We start from the raw sequence: 21,594 nt of genomic DNA on the forward strand, positions 1-21,594 counted from the left end.
TATGAAAGTTGTAGAATATTGGCATGAAACAATCAAAAATTATAGATACGACGGAGACGTATCAGCATCCCCAAGCTTAATTCCTGCTCGTCCTTGAGTAGGTAAATGATAAAAAAGATAATTTTTGATGTGGAATGCTACCTAGCATAATCTTGATCATATAATCTAATCATGGCATGAATACTAAAACACGAGTGATTCGAAGCAATAGTCTATCATTTGACATAAAGACAATAATATTTCAAGCATACTAACAAAGCAATCATGTCTTCTCAAAATATCATGGCCAAAGAAAGTTATCCCTACAAAACCATATAGTCTGGCTATGCTCCATCTTCCCCACACAACATATTTAAATCATGCACAACCCCGGTTTTAGCCAAGCAATTGTTTCATACTTTAGTGTTCTCAAACTTTTTCAACTTTCACGTAGTACATGAGCGTGAGCCATGGACATAGCACTATAGGTGGAATAGAATATGGTGGTTGTGGAGAAGATAAAAATGAGGAGATAGTCTCACATCAACTAGGTGTATCAACGGGCTATGGAGATGCCCATCAATAGATATCAATGTGAGTGAGTAGGGATTGCCATGCAACAGATGCACTAGAGCTGATAAGTGTATGAAAGCTCACAAAAGAAACTAATGGATGTGCACCCAACTTGCTTGCTCACGAAGACCTAGGGCAATTTTGAGGAAGCCCATCATTGGAATATACAAGCCAAGTTATATAATGAAAATTTCCCACTAGTATATGGAAGTGACAACATATGAGACTCTCTGTCATGAAGATCATAGTGCTATTTGAAGCACAAGTGTGGAAAGAGGATAGTAGCAATTGTCCCTTCTCTCTTTTCTCTCATTTTTTTGTGGGCTCTTTGGCCTCTTTATATATATATATATATATATATATATATATATATATATATTGGTGGGCATCTTTGGCCTCTTTTTTCGTAAATGGGCTTCGCTGGCCTCTTCTATTTCCTCACATGGGACAATGCTCTATTAATGATGATCATCACACTTACAACTCAATACTTAGAGCAATGATAACTCTATATGAAATGCCTTCGGTAGTGTACCGTGACAATGATCTAGCACAGCAATGACATCAAAAAAGGACGAGCCATGGAAACATCATGCTAGCTATATTACGATCATGCAATGGCAATATGGAAGTGGTGGCACATGTCATGAGACGGAACGGTGGTAGTTGCATGGCAATATATCTCGGAATGGCTATGAAAATGCCATAATAGGTAGGTATGGTGGCTGTTTTGAGTGAGGCTATATGGTGGGTGTAATGCACCGGTGAAAGTTGCGCGGTACTAGAGAGGCTAGCAATGGTGAAAGGGTGAGAGTGCGTATAATCCATGGACTCAACATTAGTCATAAAGAACTCACATACTTATTGCAAAAGTCTATTAGTCATCGAAACAAGGTACTACACGCATGCTCCTAGGGGAAAGGTTGGTAGGAGTTAACCATCGCGCGATCCCGACCTCCACACAAAGGATGACAATCAATAAATAAATCATGCTCTGACTTCATCACATAACGGTTCACCATAAGTGCATGCTACGGGAATCACAAACCTTAACACAAGTATTTCTACGAATACACAATTACTCACTAGCATGACTCTAATATAACATATTCATTTCGCAAAACTATTGCAAGGAATCAAACATATCATATTCAGTGATCTACAAGTTTTATGTAGGATTTTATGACTAACCATGTGAATGGCCAACTCGTGTTAACTCTCTAAATAGGTATAAGTGAAGCATGAGAGTTTAGTTCTTTCTACAAAAGATATGCCCCGCTCTAACAAATATAAGTGAAGCAAAAGAGCATTCTACAAATGGCGGTTTTCTATGTGTAGGGAAACAGGCAATCCAAACTTCAAAAGATATAAGTGAAGCACAAGAAGCATTCTATAAAGCCAACCAAGGACTATCTCATACCAGCATGGTGCATAAAAGAAAAAGGAAAAATAAACACAAAAGACGCTCCAAGCATTTGCACATATCATGTGACGAATTAAAATATAGCTCCGAATAAAATTACTGATAGATTGTAGACAAAAGAGGGGATGCCTTCCGGGGCATCCCCAAGCTTAGACGCTTGAGTCTTCCTTGAATATTACCTTGGGGTGCCTCGGGCATCCCCAAGCTTAGGCTCTTGCCTCTCCTTATTCCTTCATCCATCGTGCTCTCACCCAAAACTTGAAAACTTCAATCACACAAAACTCAACAAAACTTCGTGAGATCCGTTAGTATAATAAAATAAATCACCACTTCAAGTACTGTTGTGAACTCATTCTAAATTCATATTAGCATTATATCTACTGTAATCCAACTTCACCATGGTTCATACCCCCGATACTACCCATAGATTCATCAAAATAAGAGAACAATGCATAGAAAACAGAATCTGTATATTCCGTATACTTCTGATCTCTCAAAAAATCTCAAAAATTACGAACATCTGGAAGATTTGCATATCAATCAGCAGAAAAAATAATCAACTCAAAAGCTCTTCCAGAATAAAAATGAAAATTAATTTCGTGAGCAGAAAGTTTCTGTCTTTTCTCAGCATGATGAAACAACTATCACCCAAACTAATCGTAAAGGCTTTGCTTGGCACATTATTTTTAAAAACGCAAAGTAATTGTACAAGGGGATAATTATTTTTGTGAGAAATTTCCATGAAAAATTCTACATTGTTTCCATGAGCATGAACACAAGTGTTCAAGGTCGACCCTCACTTCCACAATGCATCACCTTTCAATCACTTTTCTTTTTGAAAAAGTTTTAAGTTCCCCTCTATATATTTTTGTTTTTAAACTAAATAAAAGCACTCAACAAAAATAAATGACTCTCTAAAACTTTCAGGTTGTCTCCCAGGCAGCGCTTTCTTTAAAGCCATTAAGCTAGGCATAAAGTGCTTAAGTAATGGATCCACCCGGATCCCAAGGTATATCAAAGCCAATTTTAATTAGCAATGATTTGAAATTTAGTAGTGAGCACAAGGTAACATATATCAAGCAATGACGAAGTCTAACTCTCTTCCTATGCATTGACATGTCATAAAAGAACAATTCATGCACACCAAGTAAAGGCCAATACATAGCATAAGCAGTTTCTTGCAATTTTATCGTATTGGAAACATAGAGAGGTGGAGATGTAGTTCCTCTCTCATAATAACTGCAAGTATGAACAGCAAGCACATGCATATTATATTCATCAAAATCATCATGTGTAACATAAGGAACTATAGCTAGCTCATCTTCATAAGCATCATTCATATTGGCATCATGTCCACAAGCATAGCAAGCATCAAGTTCATCAAAAAGGGATATTTCAAACGAGTCCAAGCGATCATAGCATTCATCCTTCGGTAAGAACGAAGAGAAATTAAATAATGTATGAGTAGAAGAGTTACTCTCATTAGAAGGTGGACACGGGTAGCTAGTCCGTTCTTCCTCCTTTTGTTCTTCGCTCTCCTCGTCATCTTTTTCATCTAATGAGCTCACAATTTCAACATTTTCTTCTTCCATAGTTTCCTGCAAAATAATAGTCTCTTCTTGGGAAGCATAGGATTTCTCCTTAAATCGTTCAATATGGGCATTATATTCATAATTAGTATAACAATAACGAAGCATAGCCAAATTTTTAGATCGGTAAGGAGCATCATCATTATCATCATACCTTTTAAACAGAGCCTCAATTTCATAAGCACCCATAAAAGCAACAAACTCTTCTATTTGATCCACATCATAGTAATCATATATACCATTAGCATAATAAGCCAAGGTTCTATGATCATTAAACTCACAAGAAAAGGGAAGGTGTGGAGCCTTCATCCTAGAGCAACAAGTAACACCATGTCTCTTGCATAGTTCCCAAGCATACCATTTCAACAAATGGATTTGATCCCATAAAAGTTTCCCTTTTTGAGTCAATCGATAATCCCTAAAGTATTCACGTTGATCCAACGTGTATCCCATTATATAATTGAATGGGGCTTTCTCAGGATTATTAAAGAAGTATATAATATTTTGCACGTAACGAGCATCGAGGGTTTTAGGAGGTTCCCCATCTCCATGAGTAGCAAGTACACCTAATTTTTTTGGTATTTCGTGTTCCATATCCATAACTAAAGATAGAGAACAACTTAGAACAGCAAATAAATCTACTTAGTGATAAAGCAAACGAGCACACACGAGGATATTCACCCCACGCTATTGCTTCCCGGCAACGGCGCCGGAAAAAGGTCTTGATAACCCACAAGTATAGGGGATCAATTGTAGCCTTTCACGATAAGTAAGAGTGTCGAACCCAATGAGGAGCTAAAGGTAGGACAAATATTTCCTCAAGTTCTATCGACCACCGATACAACTCTACGCACACTTTACGTTCGCTTTACCTAGAACAAGTATGAAACTAGAAGTACTTTGTAGGAGTGATAGGATTGGCTTGCAAGAAAGTAAAGAACACGTAAATAAAACTAGGGGCTGGTTAGAAAATAAACAAATACGAGTGTCTAATGAGTGTGGAAAAGTGGTGGTAGGATTTGCGGAATTGTCCCTAAGAAATTGACTACGTTACTAGATTGATAGGAAGTATCATGTGGGATAGGGCTCTGCTAGCATGTCATCCCTTACTTGGAATTCTATGCACTTATGATTGGAACTATTAGCAAGCGTCCGCAACTACTAACGTTCATTAAGGTAAAACCCAACCATAGCAATAAGATACATTGGTCCCCCTTCAATCCCATATGCATCAATTTCTATGCTAGGTTTGAAGCTTTTGTCACTCTAGCCTGCCAATACATAGTCCTATCAACATACAACTAACCCTATGGTGTGATCCATGCACGCGATCATATGATGGGCACCAAAGGACAACAACATAACCACAAGCAAATTAAACCAATCATAGCAATTCATCAATCACCGATAGGACAACGGTAATCTACTTAGACATCATAGGATAGCAACACATCATTGAATAATAATATGTAGCATAAAGTACCATGTTCAAGTAGAGGGTACAACAGGTTGCGGGAGAGTGAACCGTTGAATATAGATGGGGGAAGATGATGGAGATGTTGGTGAAGATGGCGGAGGTGTTGGTGTAGATCGCCGTCACATGATGATGTCCTGGGCGGCGTTCCGGCGCCGCCGAGAGAGAGGGGGAGAGAGCCCCCCTCCTTCTTATTCTTCCTTGACCTCCTCCCTAGATGGGAGAAGGGTTTCCCCTCTGGTCCATGGTCTCCATGACGGCGGAGGGGCGAGAGCCCTTCCTAGATTGGATCTCTCTCTGTGCGTCCTTCTGTTTGTGCGCTCCCAGATTCTGTGTTTCACCGTTTCTTAAATTCCCGGAGATCCGTAACTCCGATTGGGCTGAAATTTTAACACGATTTTCTTCCGGATATTATATTTCTTGCGGAGAAGGAAGGGCTCCAACCGCCTTAAGGAGTGCCACAAGCCTGCGAGCCGCCGCCGTACCTCCTGGTGGCTGCTACAGGGCTTGTGGGCCCTCCGTGCATCGCCTCGCGTTGATTCTTCTTCCCAAAAATCATAAATATTCCAAAAAAATCCCCGTAAGTTTTTATTAGTTTGGACTTCATTTGTATGGATATTCTGCGAAACAAAAAACATGCAACAAACAGGAACGGACACTGGGCACTGGATCAATATGCTAGTCCCAAAAATAGTATAAAAAGTTGCCAAAAGTATATGAAAGTTGTAGAATATTGGCATGAAACAATCAAAATTATAGATATGATGGAGACGTATCAGTCATCGGTGCTGGCACCAGCACGACCCACGGCAAGGTGTCAACAGACGCTGGTGAGCGTGCTGCTGTCACCGCTGATACTCTTCAGGACACTCTCGCCGGCCTGAAGACACCCATCGCCGCTTCCACGAACCATAACGACCCCGAGCCTCGCTGGAGGAGGCTCGCAAGCATATCTTGGAGGAGGGCATTGCCGTCGCCTCAGCAAAGCGTCAGATCGAGGCCACGCAGTGCGAGTATAACTCCGCATACAGCCTCACTCCGATTTCCGAGGCCCCTAGCCGGCTTGGATCGGTCCGCAGCCGTGGCCGGTTCATTGCCGAGATCCTAGGCGGCAACCAACCCGTCTACGAGACCCCTGCAGCCAACTTGCGGGCGGCACACGCGGCCATGGAAGAAATGCCAAGCTTGGAGGGCGAGGAGCGTGCCTTCCAGGAGAAGCGGGTCAAGGATCTCCTTGACGTTGCCAACGACCAGCAGACGCGGCTTGACCCCGGTCAAGCCCAGTCAGAGTCTCCGGGACACAACCCCGGAGCGCGCCGCAACTCTAGCGGTCATCACCACACGGAGGGATATTCCTCGCATCGCACCTAAGGCCGGAGAGGCGAGGGAAGTCAAGACAGGCGCTCCCAGCGCCAGAGCGAGCATACTTCGAGCAGGCGTTGCGGAGGCGACGAGAGCGACTCGACGTGTGAGGTTCCTCGTCCGAGGAGGACCCATGCCACCGGTTCGCGAGGTGCCTCTCCGATCGCAGCTCGGATCGGCGCTCACGTTCCCCAGGGTGACCAGGACGCCCGCATGCGTCTCATCACCCTGGCCCAGTCAGCCCTCCTGGAGGAGGACGGTCCCATCGGTCCGACCTGTTTAGGCCCCCGGATCCGAGGGGAGCCATTCCCCCGAGGCTTCACCTTGCCTCGGGACACTCCCAAGTACAATGGCACTGCCAAGCCAGAGGACTGGCTGATCAGCTACACCACAACCGTTGGCATTGCCAGCGGCAACAAGCGCGTAGCAGTCTGCTACGGGCCACTCATGTTGGACGGCTCGGCCCGGACTTGGCTTAACAGCCTTCCAGTCGGTAGTGTCAACTCATGGGTGGACTTCGAGGAGGCATTCGTCCGCAACTTCACTAGCACCTACAAGCGCCCTGACCGGCCTCGCGAGCTAGCCATGTGCGTCCAGAGGCCCGACGAACCCCTTCGCAACTACGTCACTCGATGGACGGAGCTTTGCAACTCCTGCGAGGGGGTGCATGAGGTACAAGCCATCCAGTAATTCATCGACGGTTGCCAAGACAACACCCTCCTCAAGCACAAGCTCATGTGCTCCGAGCCCACCTCTCTGGCGGTGCTCATGGCCAAGGCGGACAAGTACGCCACGACCGATTTGGCGATGCGAGTCAAGGTGACCGCCTCAGACAAGGCTGTCCCCATGCCGGCTACTCCCAAGCCGACCGGAGACGGTCGAGGCGGCCAGAACAACAACAAGCGCAAGGCGGATCAGTTAGATTCGCGCTCCAACAACAAGTTGGTAGCCAGCGTGGAGGGCGAGACGTTGGCTCCCCAAGCCGGTTCTCAGCGGAAGCGTCCCAACAGGGGCAATACAAACTGGTTGCCCAAGAAGACCTTCGAGCAGCTGCTTGACGCCCCCTACAAGATACATTCTTGGGCACATCTGTCTACCCACACCCTTCGACAGTGCAGCTCCGCACGCCGGCTGTCGCAAGGGGAGGGCCTGCCGGCTGCCCCAGGTGCGCAGGCTGCGCCTCACGCCCCGACTCCTGGTCCTGCTCCGGCTCCACCGCCGCCGCCTCGCGATGACGGCCGCCTCCACGACGACTACCCTCATCAAGACGGAGCATTCGTCGTCTTCACCAATGAAGGCGACGACAAGCATAGCCTGCGCCAGAGATGACGCAAGGTGAGTGCCACGGTTCCCCAATACATGCATTGGTCTGACACACCAATCACATGGAGCCGGGTAGACCATCCTGCGGTGATGCCCAACCCAGGCTCATACGCGCTCGTCCTCGACCCCACCTTTGCCTCCAAGAGGCTCACCTGCCGGTTCTCCCGGGTGCTGGTTGACGGCGGCAACAGCATCAACATCCTCTACCTCGACACTCTCCGCAAGCTCGGGCTCAAGGAGGCGGACATCGTGCCGACCGACACTGTCTTCCACGACATCGTGCCTGGGCAGTCCTGCTCACCTATCGGCAAAATCCAGCTGGGCGTCCTCTTCGGCGACAAGGCTCACTTCCACCGCGAGTCCATATGGTTCGAGGTAGTGGACCTCAGCAACCCGTATCACGCGCTGCTGGGCAGACCGGCTTCGACCAAGTTCATGGCTATCCCGCACTACGCATATCTGAAGATGAATATGCCGGGTCCAAAGGGCATCATCACCATTGCTGGCGATTACAAGAAGCCGCTCGAGTGCGCCCAAGACAGCAGCCGCCTGGCCAACGCCCTGGTGATTGCTGAGGAGAAGCGGCAAATCGATCGGCTCGTCGCCGAGGCTACCGAGCAGCCGACGATTCCTTCTCCTCCATCCCAGTCGGCCGGCGAAGGCTCCTGCAAGCCGGCCAAAGAGACCAAGCAAGTGCCACTCGACCCTGCAAACCCCAAGCAATGCGTCACCATCGGGGCTGGCCTCAGCCCCAAATAGGAAGGCGAGCTCGTCGACTTCCTGTGTGAGAATCGGGACATCTTCGCATGGTCCCCCAAAGACATGCCGGGTGTTCCGAGGAAGCACGCCGAGCACAAACTTCACGTGCGCCCGGATGCAAAGCCGGTAAAACAACCTTTGCGCCACTTCGCCGAGGGGAAGCGATGCACAATTGGAGAAGAGATTACCCGGCTCCTTGCAGCCGGCTTCATCATGGAGGTTTTCCACCCGGACTGGTTAGCTAATCCAGTCCTGATGCTGAAAAGAACAACACCTGGCGAATGTGTATCGACTACACTAGCTTGAATAAGTCATGTCCGAAAGACCCTTTCACGTTGCCTAGGATAGATCAAGTGATCGACTCCACTGCAGGCTGCAAACTGCTGTCATTTCTGGATGCTTATTCAGGCTACCATCAAATCAAGCTGGATCCAGCTGATCGCCTGAAGACCTCCTTCATCACGCCCTTCGGGGGCCTACTGCTACACCACCATGACGTTCGGTCTGAAGAACGCTGGTGGGACGTTCCAACGCTGCATGCAAAGTGCCTACTACCACAGATCGGCAGAAACATCCACGTCTATGTGGATGACATCGTCGTCAAGACGAAGCAACACTTCAGCCTCCTCGATGCCCTCTGGGAGACGTTCGCCAACCTGCACGAATACAAGATCCGGCTCAACCCGGAGAAGTGCGTCTTTGGGGTTCCAGGCGGCAAACTCTTGGGGTTCTTCGTGTCTGCTCGCGGCATCGAGGCAAATCCCGAGAAGATCGGCACCATCGAGCGGATGGTGCGGCCGGCTCGGATCCTAGACATCCAGAAGTTCGCCGGCTGCGTGGCGTCCCTTAGCCGGTTCGTCAGCCGGCTCGGCGAGAAGGCCCTTCCACTCTACCAGCTCATGAAGAAGACGACGAAATTCGAGTGGAACGACTAGGCGGAGGAAGCCTTCCACAACCTCAAGCGGGTCATCTCGAGCCTGCCAATCTTGGCAGCGCCGGTTGAAAGGGAACCCATACTGATATACATTGCAGCGACCACTCACGTGGTTAGTGTAGTGTTGGTAGTTCAACGCAAGGAGGAGGGCAAGGTACTATTAGTGCATCACCTTGTCTACCACCTCAGTGAGGTCTTGTCCGCCTCCAAGCAGAACTATCCCCACTACCAAAAAATGTGTTATGGTGTTTACCTTGCCGCAAAGAAGTTGAAGCAATACTTCCAAGAGCACGCTATCACCGTGGTGAGCACTGCTCCGCTTTCAGAAATCATGGGAACCATGATGCAACTGGTAGGATCGCCAAGTGGTCCATCGCCATGGCGGACCACGATATCCGCTACGAGCCTGGCACCGCCATCAAATCTCAGGTGGTGGCCGACTTCTTAGTCGACTCGGCTGAAACCCAGTTCGAGCCACCACCTCCACACTCTACGCTTTGGCGGATGCACTTCGACGGCTCAAAGATGCGGACTCGTCTGGGAGCCGGCATCATCTTGATGTCTCCGAAAGGAGACCAGCTCAAGTATGCTCTCCAGATCCACTTCGCCGCCTCCAACAACGTCGCCGAATACGAAGCGCTCGCTCATGGCCTTTGGCTCGCCAAGGAGATTGGCATCCGGCGGCTCATCTGCTTCGGCGACTCAGACCTGGTGGTGCAGCAAGTTTCCGGCGAATGGGACGCCAGGGACGCCAACATGGCAAGCTACCGCTTCCTCATCCAGCACCTCAGCGGCCCCCTCGAGGGCTGCGAGTTGCACCATGTTCCCAGAGCAGACAACGAGGTGGCTGATACACTGGCCAAGATTGGCTCCATGAGACAGGCTATCCCAGCTGGCGTCTCCCTCGAGCAGCTCCACAAGCCGTCTCCCGAGTCGGCATCGATCTTCGTGTCGGCTGATTCTTTGCTGCAAGCGCCTTTGGCTCCACCAGCTACGCCGACTACAGCTCCTGTGCCGGCTATGCTAGCTATGCAGACTCCAACTGCGGCACCGACTGAATCTTCGGTACAAGCGCCGTCGGCTCCACCAGCTACGCAGGCTACAGCTGCTGTGCCGGCTACGCTGGCTATGCCGACTCCAATTGCGGCACCGGCTACAACAAGAAATCCGGCTCCGTCTTGCCTCGAATCCTGTCGTCTCGACACCCAGTGGGTGGACGTGATGGAGGTAGACGGCGAGCCAGCGGCCACGACGGCATCAGAGACACCCTGTCTCGAGCCCACGACTACCGCTTCATCAAGCACGAGGGCTGCGGAAGCCCCTAACAGTCAGGTCGAGGCGGAGCCAGCCCTTGTGTCCGCTCCGTCATGGGCTCAACTCATCCTAGCCTTCCTCCTTCGTGGCGAGCTTCCTCAAGACGAGGCGGAGGCGAGGCAGATCCAGCGCAGATCTGCAGCCTACGCCATCATCAATCGCGAGCTGGTTCGGCATAGCGTGACTGGCGTGTTCCAGTGTTGCGTCGAATCAGAAATGGGACAGGAGATCCTCAGAGACATTCACCAGTGGGAGTGCGGGCATCATGCCGCCTCTAGAACCCTGGTGGCCAAGGCGTTCTGCCACGGATTCTACTGGCCCACGACCCTTGAGGAGGCCGTGGATTTGGTCGACAAATGCGAAGGCTGCCAATTCTTCAGCACACAGAGCCACATGCTGCCTTCGGCCCTCAAAACCACCCCCCTCTCATGGCCTTTCGCCGTGTGGGGGCTGGACATGGTGGGGCCTTTCAAGATGGCTCGTGGTGGCATGACTCGCCTCTTGGTAGCCGTCGACAAATTCACCAAGTGGATCGAGGCTAGACCTATCAAGAAGCTTGATGGCCCCACGGCTGTCAAGTTCATCACGGACATCTCTGTCCGATATGGCGTCCCCCATAGCATCATCACTGGCAACGACACTAACTTCGCCAAAGGCGCTCTGACGCTCTACTGCTCCAAGGTAGGCATCCGGCTTGACTTGGCATCAGTGGCACATCCCCAGTCATTTGGCCAGGCGGAGAGGGCCAACGGCCTGATCCTGGCCGGCATCAAGCCAAGACTGGTGGCACCGCTTGTCAGGTCGGCCGGCTGCTGGATCGAAGAACTGCCGGCTGTACTATGGAGCCTCCGCACCACGCCCAACCGGTCGACCGGCTTCACTCCGTTCTTCCTTGTATAGGGTCCGAGTCCATTATCCCTACGGATATCGAGTTCGACTCACCTCGGGTCACCCTGTACACTAAAACAGAGGCGAAGGAGGCAAGAGAAGACGGTGTGGATCTCCTCGAAGAAGCAAGGGACTTGGCCTTGAGCCGGACGGCCATCTATCAACAGAAGCTGAGACACTACCACAGCAAGAAAGTCAAGCCTCTCTCTTTCATTGAGGGAGACTTGGTGCTCAGAAGAATCCAGCACACCGCCGGCCAACACAAGCTCTCATCCCCATGGGAGGGACCCTTCATCATCAGTAGGGCGTTGCACAGCAACGCGTACTACTTGATCGATGCCCAGAAGCCAAGGAAGCGCAAGAGGGACGACTCCGGCCAGGAGACGGAGCGCCCATGGAACGCGGCGTTGCTTCGCCCGTTCTATTACTAGAAGGCAAGTATCAAACATGGAAAGAGAATGCACATATGTATCTTTCTCCCTCTTCAGGGATTTCAATGAATGCTATAAAAAGAGCATGCCTTACGCCTCTTTTTAAGTTCATATCTAGAGTGCTCACTCTGCGAAGCCCCTTGCTGGCTCTAGTAAGCTCGGGGACTCGCTAGCTGCCCGGACGCCTTACTTATGTTGTAGAAAAACACACAGTGTACGCCGGACCGATCCCTGGTCACCTCGTAACAGCTATAGACCGGCTCCCGGCTGTCCGGCTAGCGAGGCGACGCCAGGTAAGGCTAGATGCATGCAAAGTTCGACTACAAAAAGGTTTCCGGCTCGGGTTGGTTTGATCTATTTTACGATCTCATTCTAGCCGGCCTCTGCTGGTTTATGTCTGAATCTTTAATTCTTGATGGCTTCGAAAAATCCAAGTCTCATATTCTCAAGCCCAGAAACCTCGACCCAGTCACAGACCGGCTCCCGGCTGTCGGGCTGGCGAGGTGGAAACTTGGGGATACAAGAATTGGAGAAAAAGAAGTCAAACAGGAATCAAAAGATAAAGATATAAAACAACAAACATGGCAATGCGAATATAATGTTGAATCCATACATTCAAAATGCATTGGCCCACGGCCGAGGTTCATTACACCCCCCAGTGGGTGGAACTGTTGGACTGACAAAATAATTTCACACAACAAAAACAGGACACCGGCTACGGGGCTGCGGCCTCATCGGTCGCCCGGGCTGCTGCTCGTGAAGTGGTGGTTTCACCATCGCCGGCTGCTCCTGAGGCGGTGGCGCCGTCTCCTCCGCGAGGGCTTCCGGCTCCGTCCGCACCGGAGTCGGCATACGCCACGCCGCTGGAGGCGGCAACATTATTCACCTCATGGGCCGTCTCGTCGGAGCTGCCATCGGCGTCATAGGGCTGAAGGCCATGCAGATCTTCAGGGATCACATTGCGGCCTTCATCCCGCTGCAAGTTAAGCTCATCCCAGGCGACGTACGTGGCGATGTCGCTGGCCCTCACGCGCAGCGCCTCCTCCACAGCTTGCAGCTCCGCCTCCGAGCCGTCACGCTGAGCGACGAGCTTGCCCAAGTCCAGGTTTCGGTACCAGGACTTGGCCAAGCGCAGGGCCATGTAGGCTCCAGCGCGTGCAACCGAAGCACGCCAGGCGTCAAGGCGATCCTCGCCAGCTGCAAGCCAGCAGGAGAGCCGGCTCATCGACGCCGGCTCCATGCCATCAGGACACAGGGCCGCCACCATCAACGAGCCCGCGATCTGGAGCTGAGCCACCGACTCGCCCAGGACGCGTAGGCGGGCCCTGAGGCCCACCCTGATCTCCTCCACGCTCCAGCCGGAGGTAGCATGTACCTCCTGCCTGGCCGCGCGGCACTCCTCGCGGCTCACCTCGACGGCTGTGTCGGCTGCGCCCTGTGTCTCAGGGAAGAGGCCTGAGACAGGGAAAGGGGTGCAAAGACGAGTTAGAAGAGGAGATGACAAAGAAAGTTCAAGACGAAACAAAAGAAGACTCACGATTGAAGTCGCTATCCGTCTCGTGGGCGCTCTCCAGGGCCTCGAGATCCCGCACCTTGCTCGCTTGAGCAAGGCGGGCAACGTCTTCCTGGAGGGTCGCCGCCGAGTGCAGAGCTTTGGCCAGCTGCGTCTGCTTCTGGACAAGAGCGTCCTCCTTTTCCTTCAAGGCGGCATCCTTGAGCTTCATCTCCCCGAGATGAACCGACGCAAGACGTTCCACGTCAGCAGAATGGGAGGCGTCCTTCTCCTGCAGAGAGGCACGCAGCTGCTCCAGCTCGACCCTGCTGGCCGCCTCAAGCTCCTTCTTCTCCGGCTAGAGAAGAGCCAGTTGCTCCTGGGGCCGGCCACCCGCGTTACGCAGGGCGTCCCGCTCCACGACAACTTTGCCTAGCCGGACTTGGAGCTCGGCTACCTGGCCATCAGCCGCGTGGTTCTGAGCCCGCTGTGCGTTATGGGCATGTACCTGGGCATCATAAAGATCCTACAAAGCAAGGAAAAAGCAGAAGTATGATTCGGCCTGGTTAAGTCATAACCAGCCCGATTCTCGGGGGCTACACCCAGTGGGTGCGCTAGCGAGCCCCCACTAAAGAAGCAAAGCAAGAAAAGAAGCTCAAAGAGATTCGGCCCGACACATGTTCGGCCGGCCCGACTCTCAGGGGCTACACCCAGTGGGTGCGCTAGCGCCCCCACTAATGCAAGAAGAAGAAAATAAAAAAATCAAAGACCAAGATGAAGCACTTACCGTGGTGCGCTCCTCCAGGCGCTCCAAATTGCCGCCCACCACATGGGCCGCCTAGTCCACCTTGAACCGGCTGCTGGAAAACATCGACACCAGCTTCAGGACGCCGTGGAGCGCGGTGCCTGCGGGCAGCTTCGAGCGCGCTAGGTTGGCAGCTCGCCAAGTCTTCATCGACCGGCTCCTGACCCTGGCACCGGTTCCTGAGACAGCCGGACCGTGGTGGGAGACGACGATGGTGCCGCCTCCAGGTGCCGGCATGGCGGCCGGCTTCGCCGATGTCCCGGCCGGCGCCGCCTCCCCTTCAGGAGGTGGATGGGCCGCGTCCGGCGCATCCGGGGCCACGTCTGGCACGTCCAGGATCAGTTTCGTCGCGTTAGGCGCCGCCTCGGTCCTAGGGGAGTTATGGACCACCTCAAGATCCACCAGTGCAGAGGCGTCCGACTCGAAGGGCTAGGCCTCCTCAGTCCTCGGGGCGCGCCTCGGGGCCGCCTCGCTAGCTGGCTCCTCCACTCGAGCATGCGCGGATGGGTCATGTCTAGCCTTCGTACGCTTCTCCGCCGGCTTCTCGGCCCGGCTGGGGCGAGACTGGCCCTCGGCCGTCTTTCCCGCGGCCGTATTCCACCGGCGCTTGGACTCCTCCTCGAGCTCCCTCTGGGCAGCGTCAGCTGCTGCCCAGCCGGCCCGCTCGGCTGCGGAGGCGGTGTCTTCCTCCACGTCCTCCACCTCCCTGCCGGGCGACGTTTTTAAGGAACAAATCTTCACACAAGGCAAAATGAAAGAAGGGGGAGGAACCCTTACCCTGCGACGATGGGCACCGGCCTCCTGCCGCTACCATGGCGCTTCTTAGCGCCGCATGCCCGTGCTCCGACTGGAGGACCCGTCGGCGGGCGCTTAGGAGCCGGCCTGGAAGCTATGGCACCCTTGCCCTTCTTCCTGTCCGCCTCGTCGGCTCCGGCCGCCTCGGTCCTTTGACGCCATCCGCGCGTCAGGCGCGGGCTGGTGACCTCCTCGACCCCGTTAGAGTCTTCCTCGAAGGCTGCATCAAATAGGAAGGAGGGAGTCTCGTCATCATACGTCCAATCTACGATGGAGGGCCGCAGATGCTCACTAGACGGCTCCGTCTCTTACGACTCCAACGTGTTCTCCGAGCCTCCGGAGGAGGCCAAGCGGTACTCGATCACGCCCTCGTCCTCGATCTCCGAGGCGTCAGACGTCGCCACGTCGGGGGCAGGCGGGTTGAGCACTGTCTACAGCTTCTCGAATAGCTGCGCAAAAGATTTGATAGCCGGCTCAGGGAGGCGGCCAGTCGCGAGACAAACAGAACAACAAAGAGCACTTACCACCGGAGGCGGACGGGACCTGTTGTAGGGGATCATCCCCCTTGACCAGTTCCCACTGTCGTCCATGTGGGCTGTGGAAATATGGTTCACCCCTCGCGCCACCGCGCTGGGGGTGAATCTCTTGGTGGATGTCCGGCAGGGTCATGCCGGCCGCTCATGTGGTAGACCAGATGGGGCCGCCTCTGCAGCGGCAGGATCCTGCGAGTAACCATGGTGGTGAGCAGGTCACGGCCAAGGAAGCCGCCTTTCTCCAAAATGTTGAGGTGGGCGCTGATCTGCGCCACTTCGGGAATCAGCTTCGTGAACTTCGCCGCCCAGTTCAACTTCGTCAGAGGATTAATGTTGAATGGGGGCATGTTGAGGGCGTCTCGGGCAGGGTCGGCGTTCTTCATGTAGAAGAAGCCTTTCTGCCATTGCTTGATGGACTCTTGCAGCGGCAGCTAGGGGAAGCCGGACTTCGAACGGTGATGCACCAGTGCGGCTTCGCTAGACGTCATCGCGCGTGGCCCGACGTGCTTCTCCAGCGTGGCCTTGTCAATCGCAATGGACTGCTGCTTGAAGAAAAATAGGCTTCGCCAGAGATCGAGGCGGGGCTCGATCCCGAGGAAGCCCTCGCACAAAACCACGAAGGCTGACAGCTGCAAGATGGCATTCAGCGCCAGGTGATGCGGCTGCAGGCCGAAGAAGTGGAGCCATTCGGAGAATAAGGGGCTCGCCGGGAGCCCAAAGCCCCTCTAGAAGTGCTCGTCGACGACGATGATCTCTCCCTCTATCGGTGTTGGGGCGGTCTCGGCGCACGGGATCTGCACCAGCACCTGGGAGGCCGGGGGCAATAGCCGGTGATGGCGGAACGCTTCGATATGGCCTTCGCAGATCTCGTTGCCGAGCCAAGCTCTCTGCGACGAGGTCTTCTTTGAGGAGGAGCCATCGGCCGCGACTGCGGGTGGCTGGAGCTCGAGAGGGCTGGTGGCTCGACGGCAACGGAGATGACGAAGGCGAAGAGGCCGGGCTCTTACTCTCTAGGCTCAGGGAGGAAGAGGGCGTCGATGCGGGGCAAGAAGGGGGGCGAGTGGCCTCCTCGGAACCCCCGCATCCCATTTAAATCCGACGAAGCGTCGTGGGGAGGGGATCCGGTGCGCATGGAACCCCACTAACCCCGTGTATTACGGGCGGTAGCGCTTCCCTAAGCCCAGCCGTCATGGAGTAAATCCGCAGAGGATCTTCCGCGCGGAGGCCGAGGGGGCGTCATGGCGGGGCCCAGGGCCCAGGCCCAGTCCCGTCACCGATAATAACCATCATTACGTCAGGCCAGGCCTGACGCGTGGCACGTTCTGCGCGGCCTACGACAAAGCCGAGGCGTCGCTTCGAAGCCTACCGGCGTCCCGTGCTGCGGAGGGCGGCAGGAATACCAAGAAAAAATTCAAGCCGGTGAGGCCGCCCGTCTGCTGACGGCGGGCCTCCCCAGCTTCGGGGACTATTGTCGGGGGGATAACCCCCGGTATAGGCTCATCGAGCCTGCTCCTTCATCTCTTGCCCAAAAGGAATGACCAAGTACAGTTTCCCAAGGCCCAAGTCCTCTCGCCGGCTAGGCAGCTCCTGCCGGCTAGAGGACGAGGCGGCCAACTCTCTGGCCGGCGAGGCAACCCCTACCGGCTAGAGGCGAGACGGCTACCTCTACCTAACCGTCTTGGCCAAGCCAACCGGCTAGGAATGAGGCGACCGTGCCCAAGCCGGCTAGCCGGCCGAGGATCTCAAGTCACATCAGATCGTAGGTCATGACGAGACCCTATGATTAAAGGAAGCTACACGTCAGCAAATGTACTGGATCGGAGTGCCTGGCAGGTACGAGCGTCGTCGGCCATGCCGCTGACCTACCCCGGCTCTGATCCATCACCTAGCATAGTGTCGGACCGTCAAACTCCCACTCCATTACTGCACTTGGCATGGGGAACAGTGGAGGCGGCCATACATTCTGCCCATGACGAATCTCGCTGGACGACGCCAGACGTACAACGCGTGCTCGGCGTCAACCTTGCGCGAGAGCTTCATTGGCTAGCCGGCGGGTCCCACAGCCAAACGAGACCTTGTAGCCGGCGGGCCCCTCAAGCGACAAGACAAGACCCTCGTGGGCCCCCTGGCTAGCCAGCGAGGCTGCTAGCCGGGTCCCACTCTTGTACCCTTTATACATACTGTAAGCCGGTGGGTTCGTCTATAAAACCCCCCGGTCACCCTCCATGCAGAGGGTCGGTCGAACAACATACCACACTCACCAACCACATAGAGAGAGGCAGAGACGAGCCGGCTGCTCCCCTCTTCCTCCTCCTCAACACAGCTCCAGGAGCAACCTTGTAATCCATCCATATACATCATACACTCCGGCAGGACTAGGGGTCTTATCTCTATGGAGAGCCCTGAACCTGGGTACATCATGCGTTCCATGCTTGTACCAACCTCGTCCCCAGCGCCCTCCGTTGTCCCTTCGGTTCTCACCGACTTTAGCCTACCGATGGCATATGTTGTGAGTATTCACCGACATAGCCCCAACCTTGTTTGTAAAGGTCCGGTCGCCGCCTTCATGGACACCACTAGTGGAATCATGGCATCTCACATTGTGTGATGGAGTGAGGAGAATATGGTGGCCCCAGTGGCTTCTTGGGGATCATTGTGCCTCCACACCGCTCCAACGGAGACGTACTTCTCGTCAAAGGGAAGGAACTTTGGTAACACATCCTCGTCTCCACCGGTTCCACCTGTGGTTATCTCTTACCTTTACTTTGTGCTTGCTATTGTTGTGTGGTATTCCTTTATTGCACTAGTTGTTGTTATTGTTAGCTTCATATAGGTTTCTCACCTAGTTTTTCTTCTAGAGAACCTTTTGTTGCTAACCCTAATTTGTTAAGAAAAGCTAAAAAATGGTAGTTGCCTATTCACCCCCCTCTAGTCAACCATATCGATCCTTTCAATTGGTATCAGAGCCTCATCTCTTTATTAAGGGTTTGACCACCCAACGAGTATGGTTGACGACGGTGGTAGTGGGAGTGAAGTCCTCGAGTCCGTGGAGTTGAGTTCGATCACACGTGACGGCTTGAATGAGGCTATGGCCTCACTAAAGACATCCATGATGATCGAAGTCAAGTCCCTGCTTAAAGAATTAGTTGAGGGGTTGAAGAATTCTCTCGAACCGTTGCTTGTGGTTAAACCCACCGCATTGGAGTTGGAGGCCAATTCCGAAAAGGAAGCGGCTAGAGGTACTCAAACTTCTTCCCTTATTGACAAGAATGGGACGGGAACCTTTGCCTCAGTTCCTCCTCCCCCGGTCTATGGAGGAATGATGCCTACACCGCATATTAATAACCTCGGTCCTGCTCCTAAGCTTGTTAAAGGTGATTTTGCTAATAGGGTTTTCCACATCAAGTCTCATTTAAATCACAGCTCAACAAATATTTGGAGAATCATTGAACAAGGCTTCTTCCCACATGATCCAAACAACTTCACTCCAAGAGAAGAGGCGGACAATCAATACAATCATTCCGCGTTGTTCATCCTTCAATCCGCGGTTCCTTCCAAAGATATATATCACTTGCGCCCTTCACTTGTGCCAAGGATTGTTGGGAGCACATCATGATGTTGTACAAGGTGAGCTCAAGCATTCAACGGTCCAACTTTGAAGTGGTACTTGATGAGGCGGATGAGTTTGTGATGCTAGAAGATGAGGATCCCCGCGATCTCTACCGAAGGGTGATTGCTCTTGCCGTTGCTCTCCAAGATCATGGGAGGAAGTATATGGATGACAATTGGATCAAGCGTACATTTCTCAAGGCCATCATGCCATTCAACAAAGCCATGTCCTCCGTAATTCGTCAAAGGCCGGATTTCCACACCTTGGCCTGAAGAGAAGTGTTGGATGAGTTCATCGCCATGAATATCATGAACAAGACCGCGAACAATGCTCTAGCTCGTGTCCGGTCAAAGAAAGCCTCACCCAACCTTGCCTTGAGAGCCAAGGCCATTTCAGATGTAGAATAGGAAGAGGAAGAAGAGGGTTGCCCCGAAGACACAAAGTATGCTTATCACGAGCACATGGCTCTTGCATCAAGGCAATTCTGGGGCAACAAGAGAAACTCAAGGCCCAACTTCTCCAAGAACAACTCTAGTTGGTCCAAGAACAAGCAACGAGTGAGAACATGCTACAATTGCGAAAATGTGAGTCACTTTGTAGTGGATTGTCCTTATGAGAAGAGGGAAGACAACGGGGGCAAGCTCATTCGCAAAGACAAAGCCAAGTCTTTCCCAAGCAAGAAGAACTTCACCAAGAAGACTCCTCCAAAGGGTTTCATGGCCCTAGAAGAGTACACCTCCGATGATGATGAGGATGATACAAGTCGTGAGGGGATGGCAAGGGCTATCGTGGCCATTGCCACCTCTGTAATGCCCCAAGAGTGTACCTTGCCTTTATTGGAACCTTCTGTATGAGGGTCCATCATGTCAGTGCCATGAGAGTTATTCCATGTGTTATTTCATGTGTGTCACCTTGTCTTTCCTTTGCATGCATGGATCCATTCCATTCATCCATGTCTTTGTGTTGTTGCCTTGTGATCATATGTATGTGGTGTGATATCATATGTGATGTGTGTTGTTAGGTGTTGCTATGTGAGATGATGTGGAGTAGTGTTGGCTGTAAGTATTTAGCACTATGTGGATTCAACTAGGTTTTAACTCCCCCCGTCTTTTATCTCAAGCCCAAATATTCACTTGCTCCTTCCCTGTTTTAAAAATGTCCATGTTTTAGCATGTTTTGTGGTGGAGGTGAAGATATGTATTGCTGTTTTTGAAACTTTGATTGGGAGGTGCAAAATATTCACAAAACAGTGGATTAAATACTGTTTTGTAAATATTTATAGACTCCAAAATTCCCTTTACATTTTATTCAAATAGGTCATAATTCCTTATGACCAGGGGTATGTTTGCTTTATTTTTTTAGCACAATAGTTGGCCTGTGCATTTATTTTTTTGTCTGTGTTGGGTTTAAATAAGAAACCCCAGTGGGTACTGTTTTTCTATCACACGCCAGCTTGAGCCTCTTTTACCCCTCCCGAGGCCCAACTCTCCTCTGTGTTTCCCCCACGGTAGCCCAGCACGCTCCTTCTCCTTTCTTCAGACGACGTCTACCCCGTGCGCTGCTTTCCGTCAGACTTCAGGAGAGAGCGAGCGATGCCGTGAGGCTCACGGACGTCGAGGCCCTCATATAATCCTCAGCGTGCGTGCCCCTTGGCCTAGGGTTCCGCGTCCCCCTCCTTGCGCTGCCACTTTCCCCTCCATCTCTCTCTTCCTCCTCGAGGTAAGTTCTGTAGATTCGGTAGCAGAGAGAGAGCAGTAGCATGCCGTCGTCGATCCCGTGCATCCCACATCTTCGGCGCCGGCCAGCATGTCCGGGGGCTCGGGGGAAGGTTCCCACGCTCCATTCCCGCTGTCGTTGAGGTCGGGGAGTGATCACATTGACGGGCACGAGCTCTTCTCCGGCGTGTTCCCGGCGGCTCCGTCCCTGCTTTGGTTCTGCGCAGAGCTTCTTCAGTCTTCATCACGCGTCGTTAGTTCGTCTACAGGCGCCTCCCTCCGATCGGATCGGCGTCCTCTTCTCCTCCCCCTAGGTGAGCCTAGCTCTTCTCCCTTCCCCCTCGCTAGATCCAGCCGACGAACGTTGCCGTCCTTCTCTGATCAGAGAAGAGAACGACCGGTTCATGTGTTGTGTGTTCTTGTGCGTGCGTAGGTGCCGAGATCGTCGTGGTTCAGGGGATCGGCGTACCACGCGGTAGGAGTAGCTAGCCGTAGTTGTTCCCCGCGCGTAGAGCAGCCGTAGTGGTAGAGGCCATGCTCCGGTGGCGTTGCTGCCGTCGTCGTCCCTGTGTGCAGGCAGAGCAGGGCGGTCTTG

This window comes from Hordeum vulgare, chromosome 6H, assembly GCF_904849725.1.
Source record: "Hordeum vulgare subsp. vulgare chromosome 6H, MorexV3_pseudomolecules_assembly, whole genome shotgun sequence".
Lineage (NCBI taxonomy): Eukaryota > Viridiplantae > Streptophyta > Magnoliopsida > Poales > Poaceae > Hordeum > Hordeum vulgare.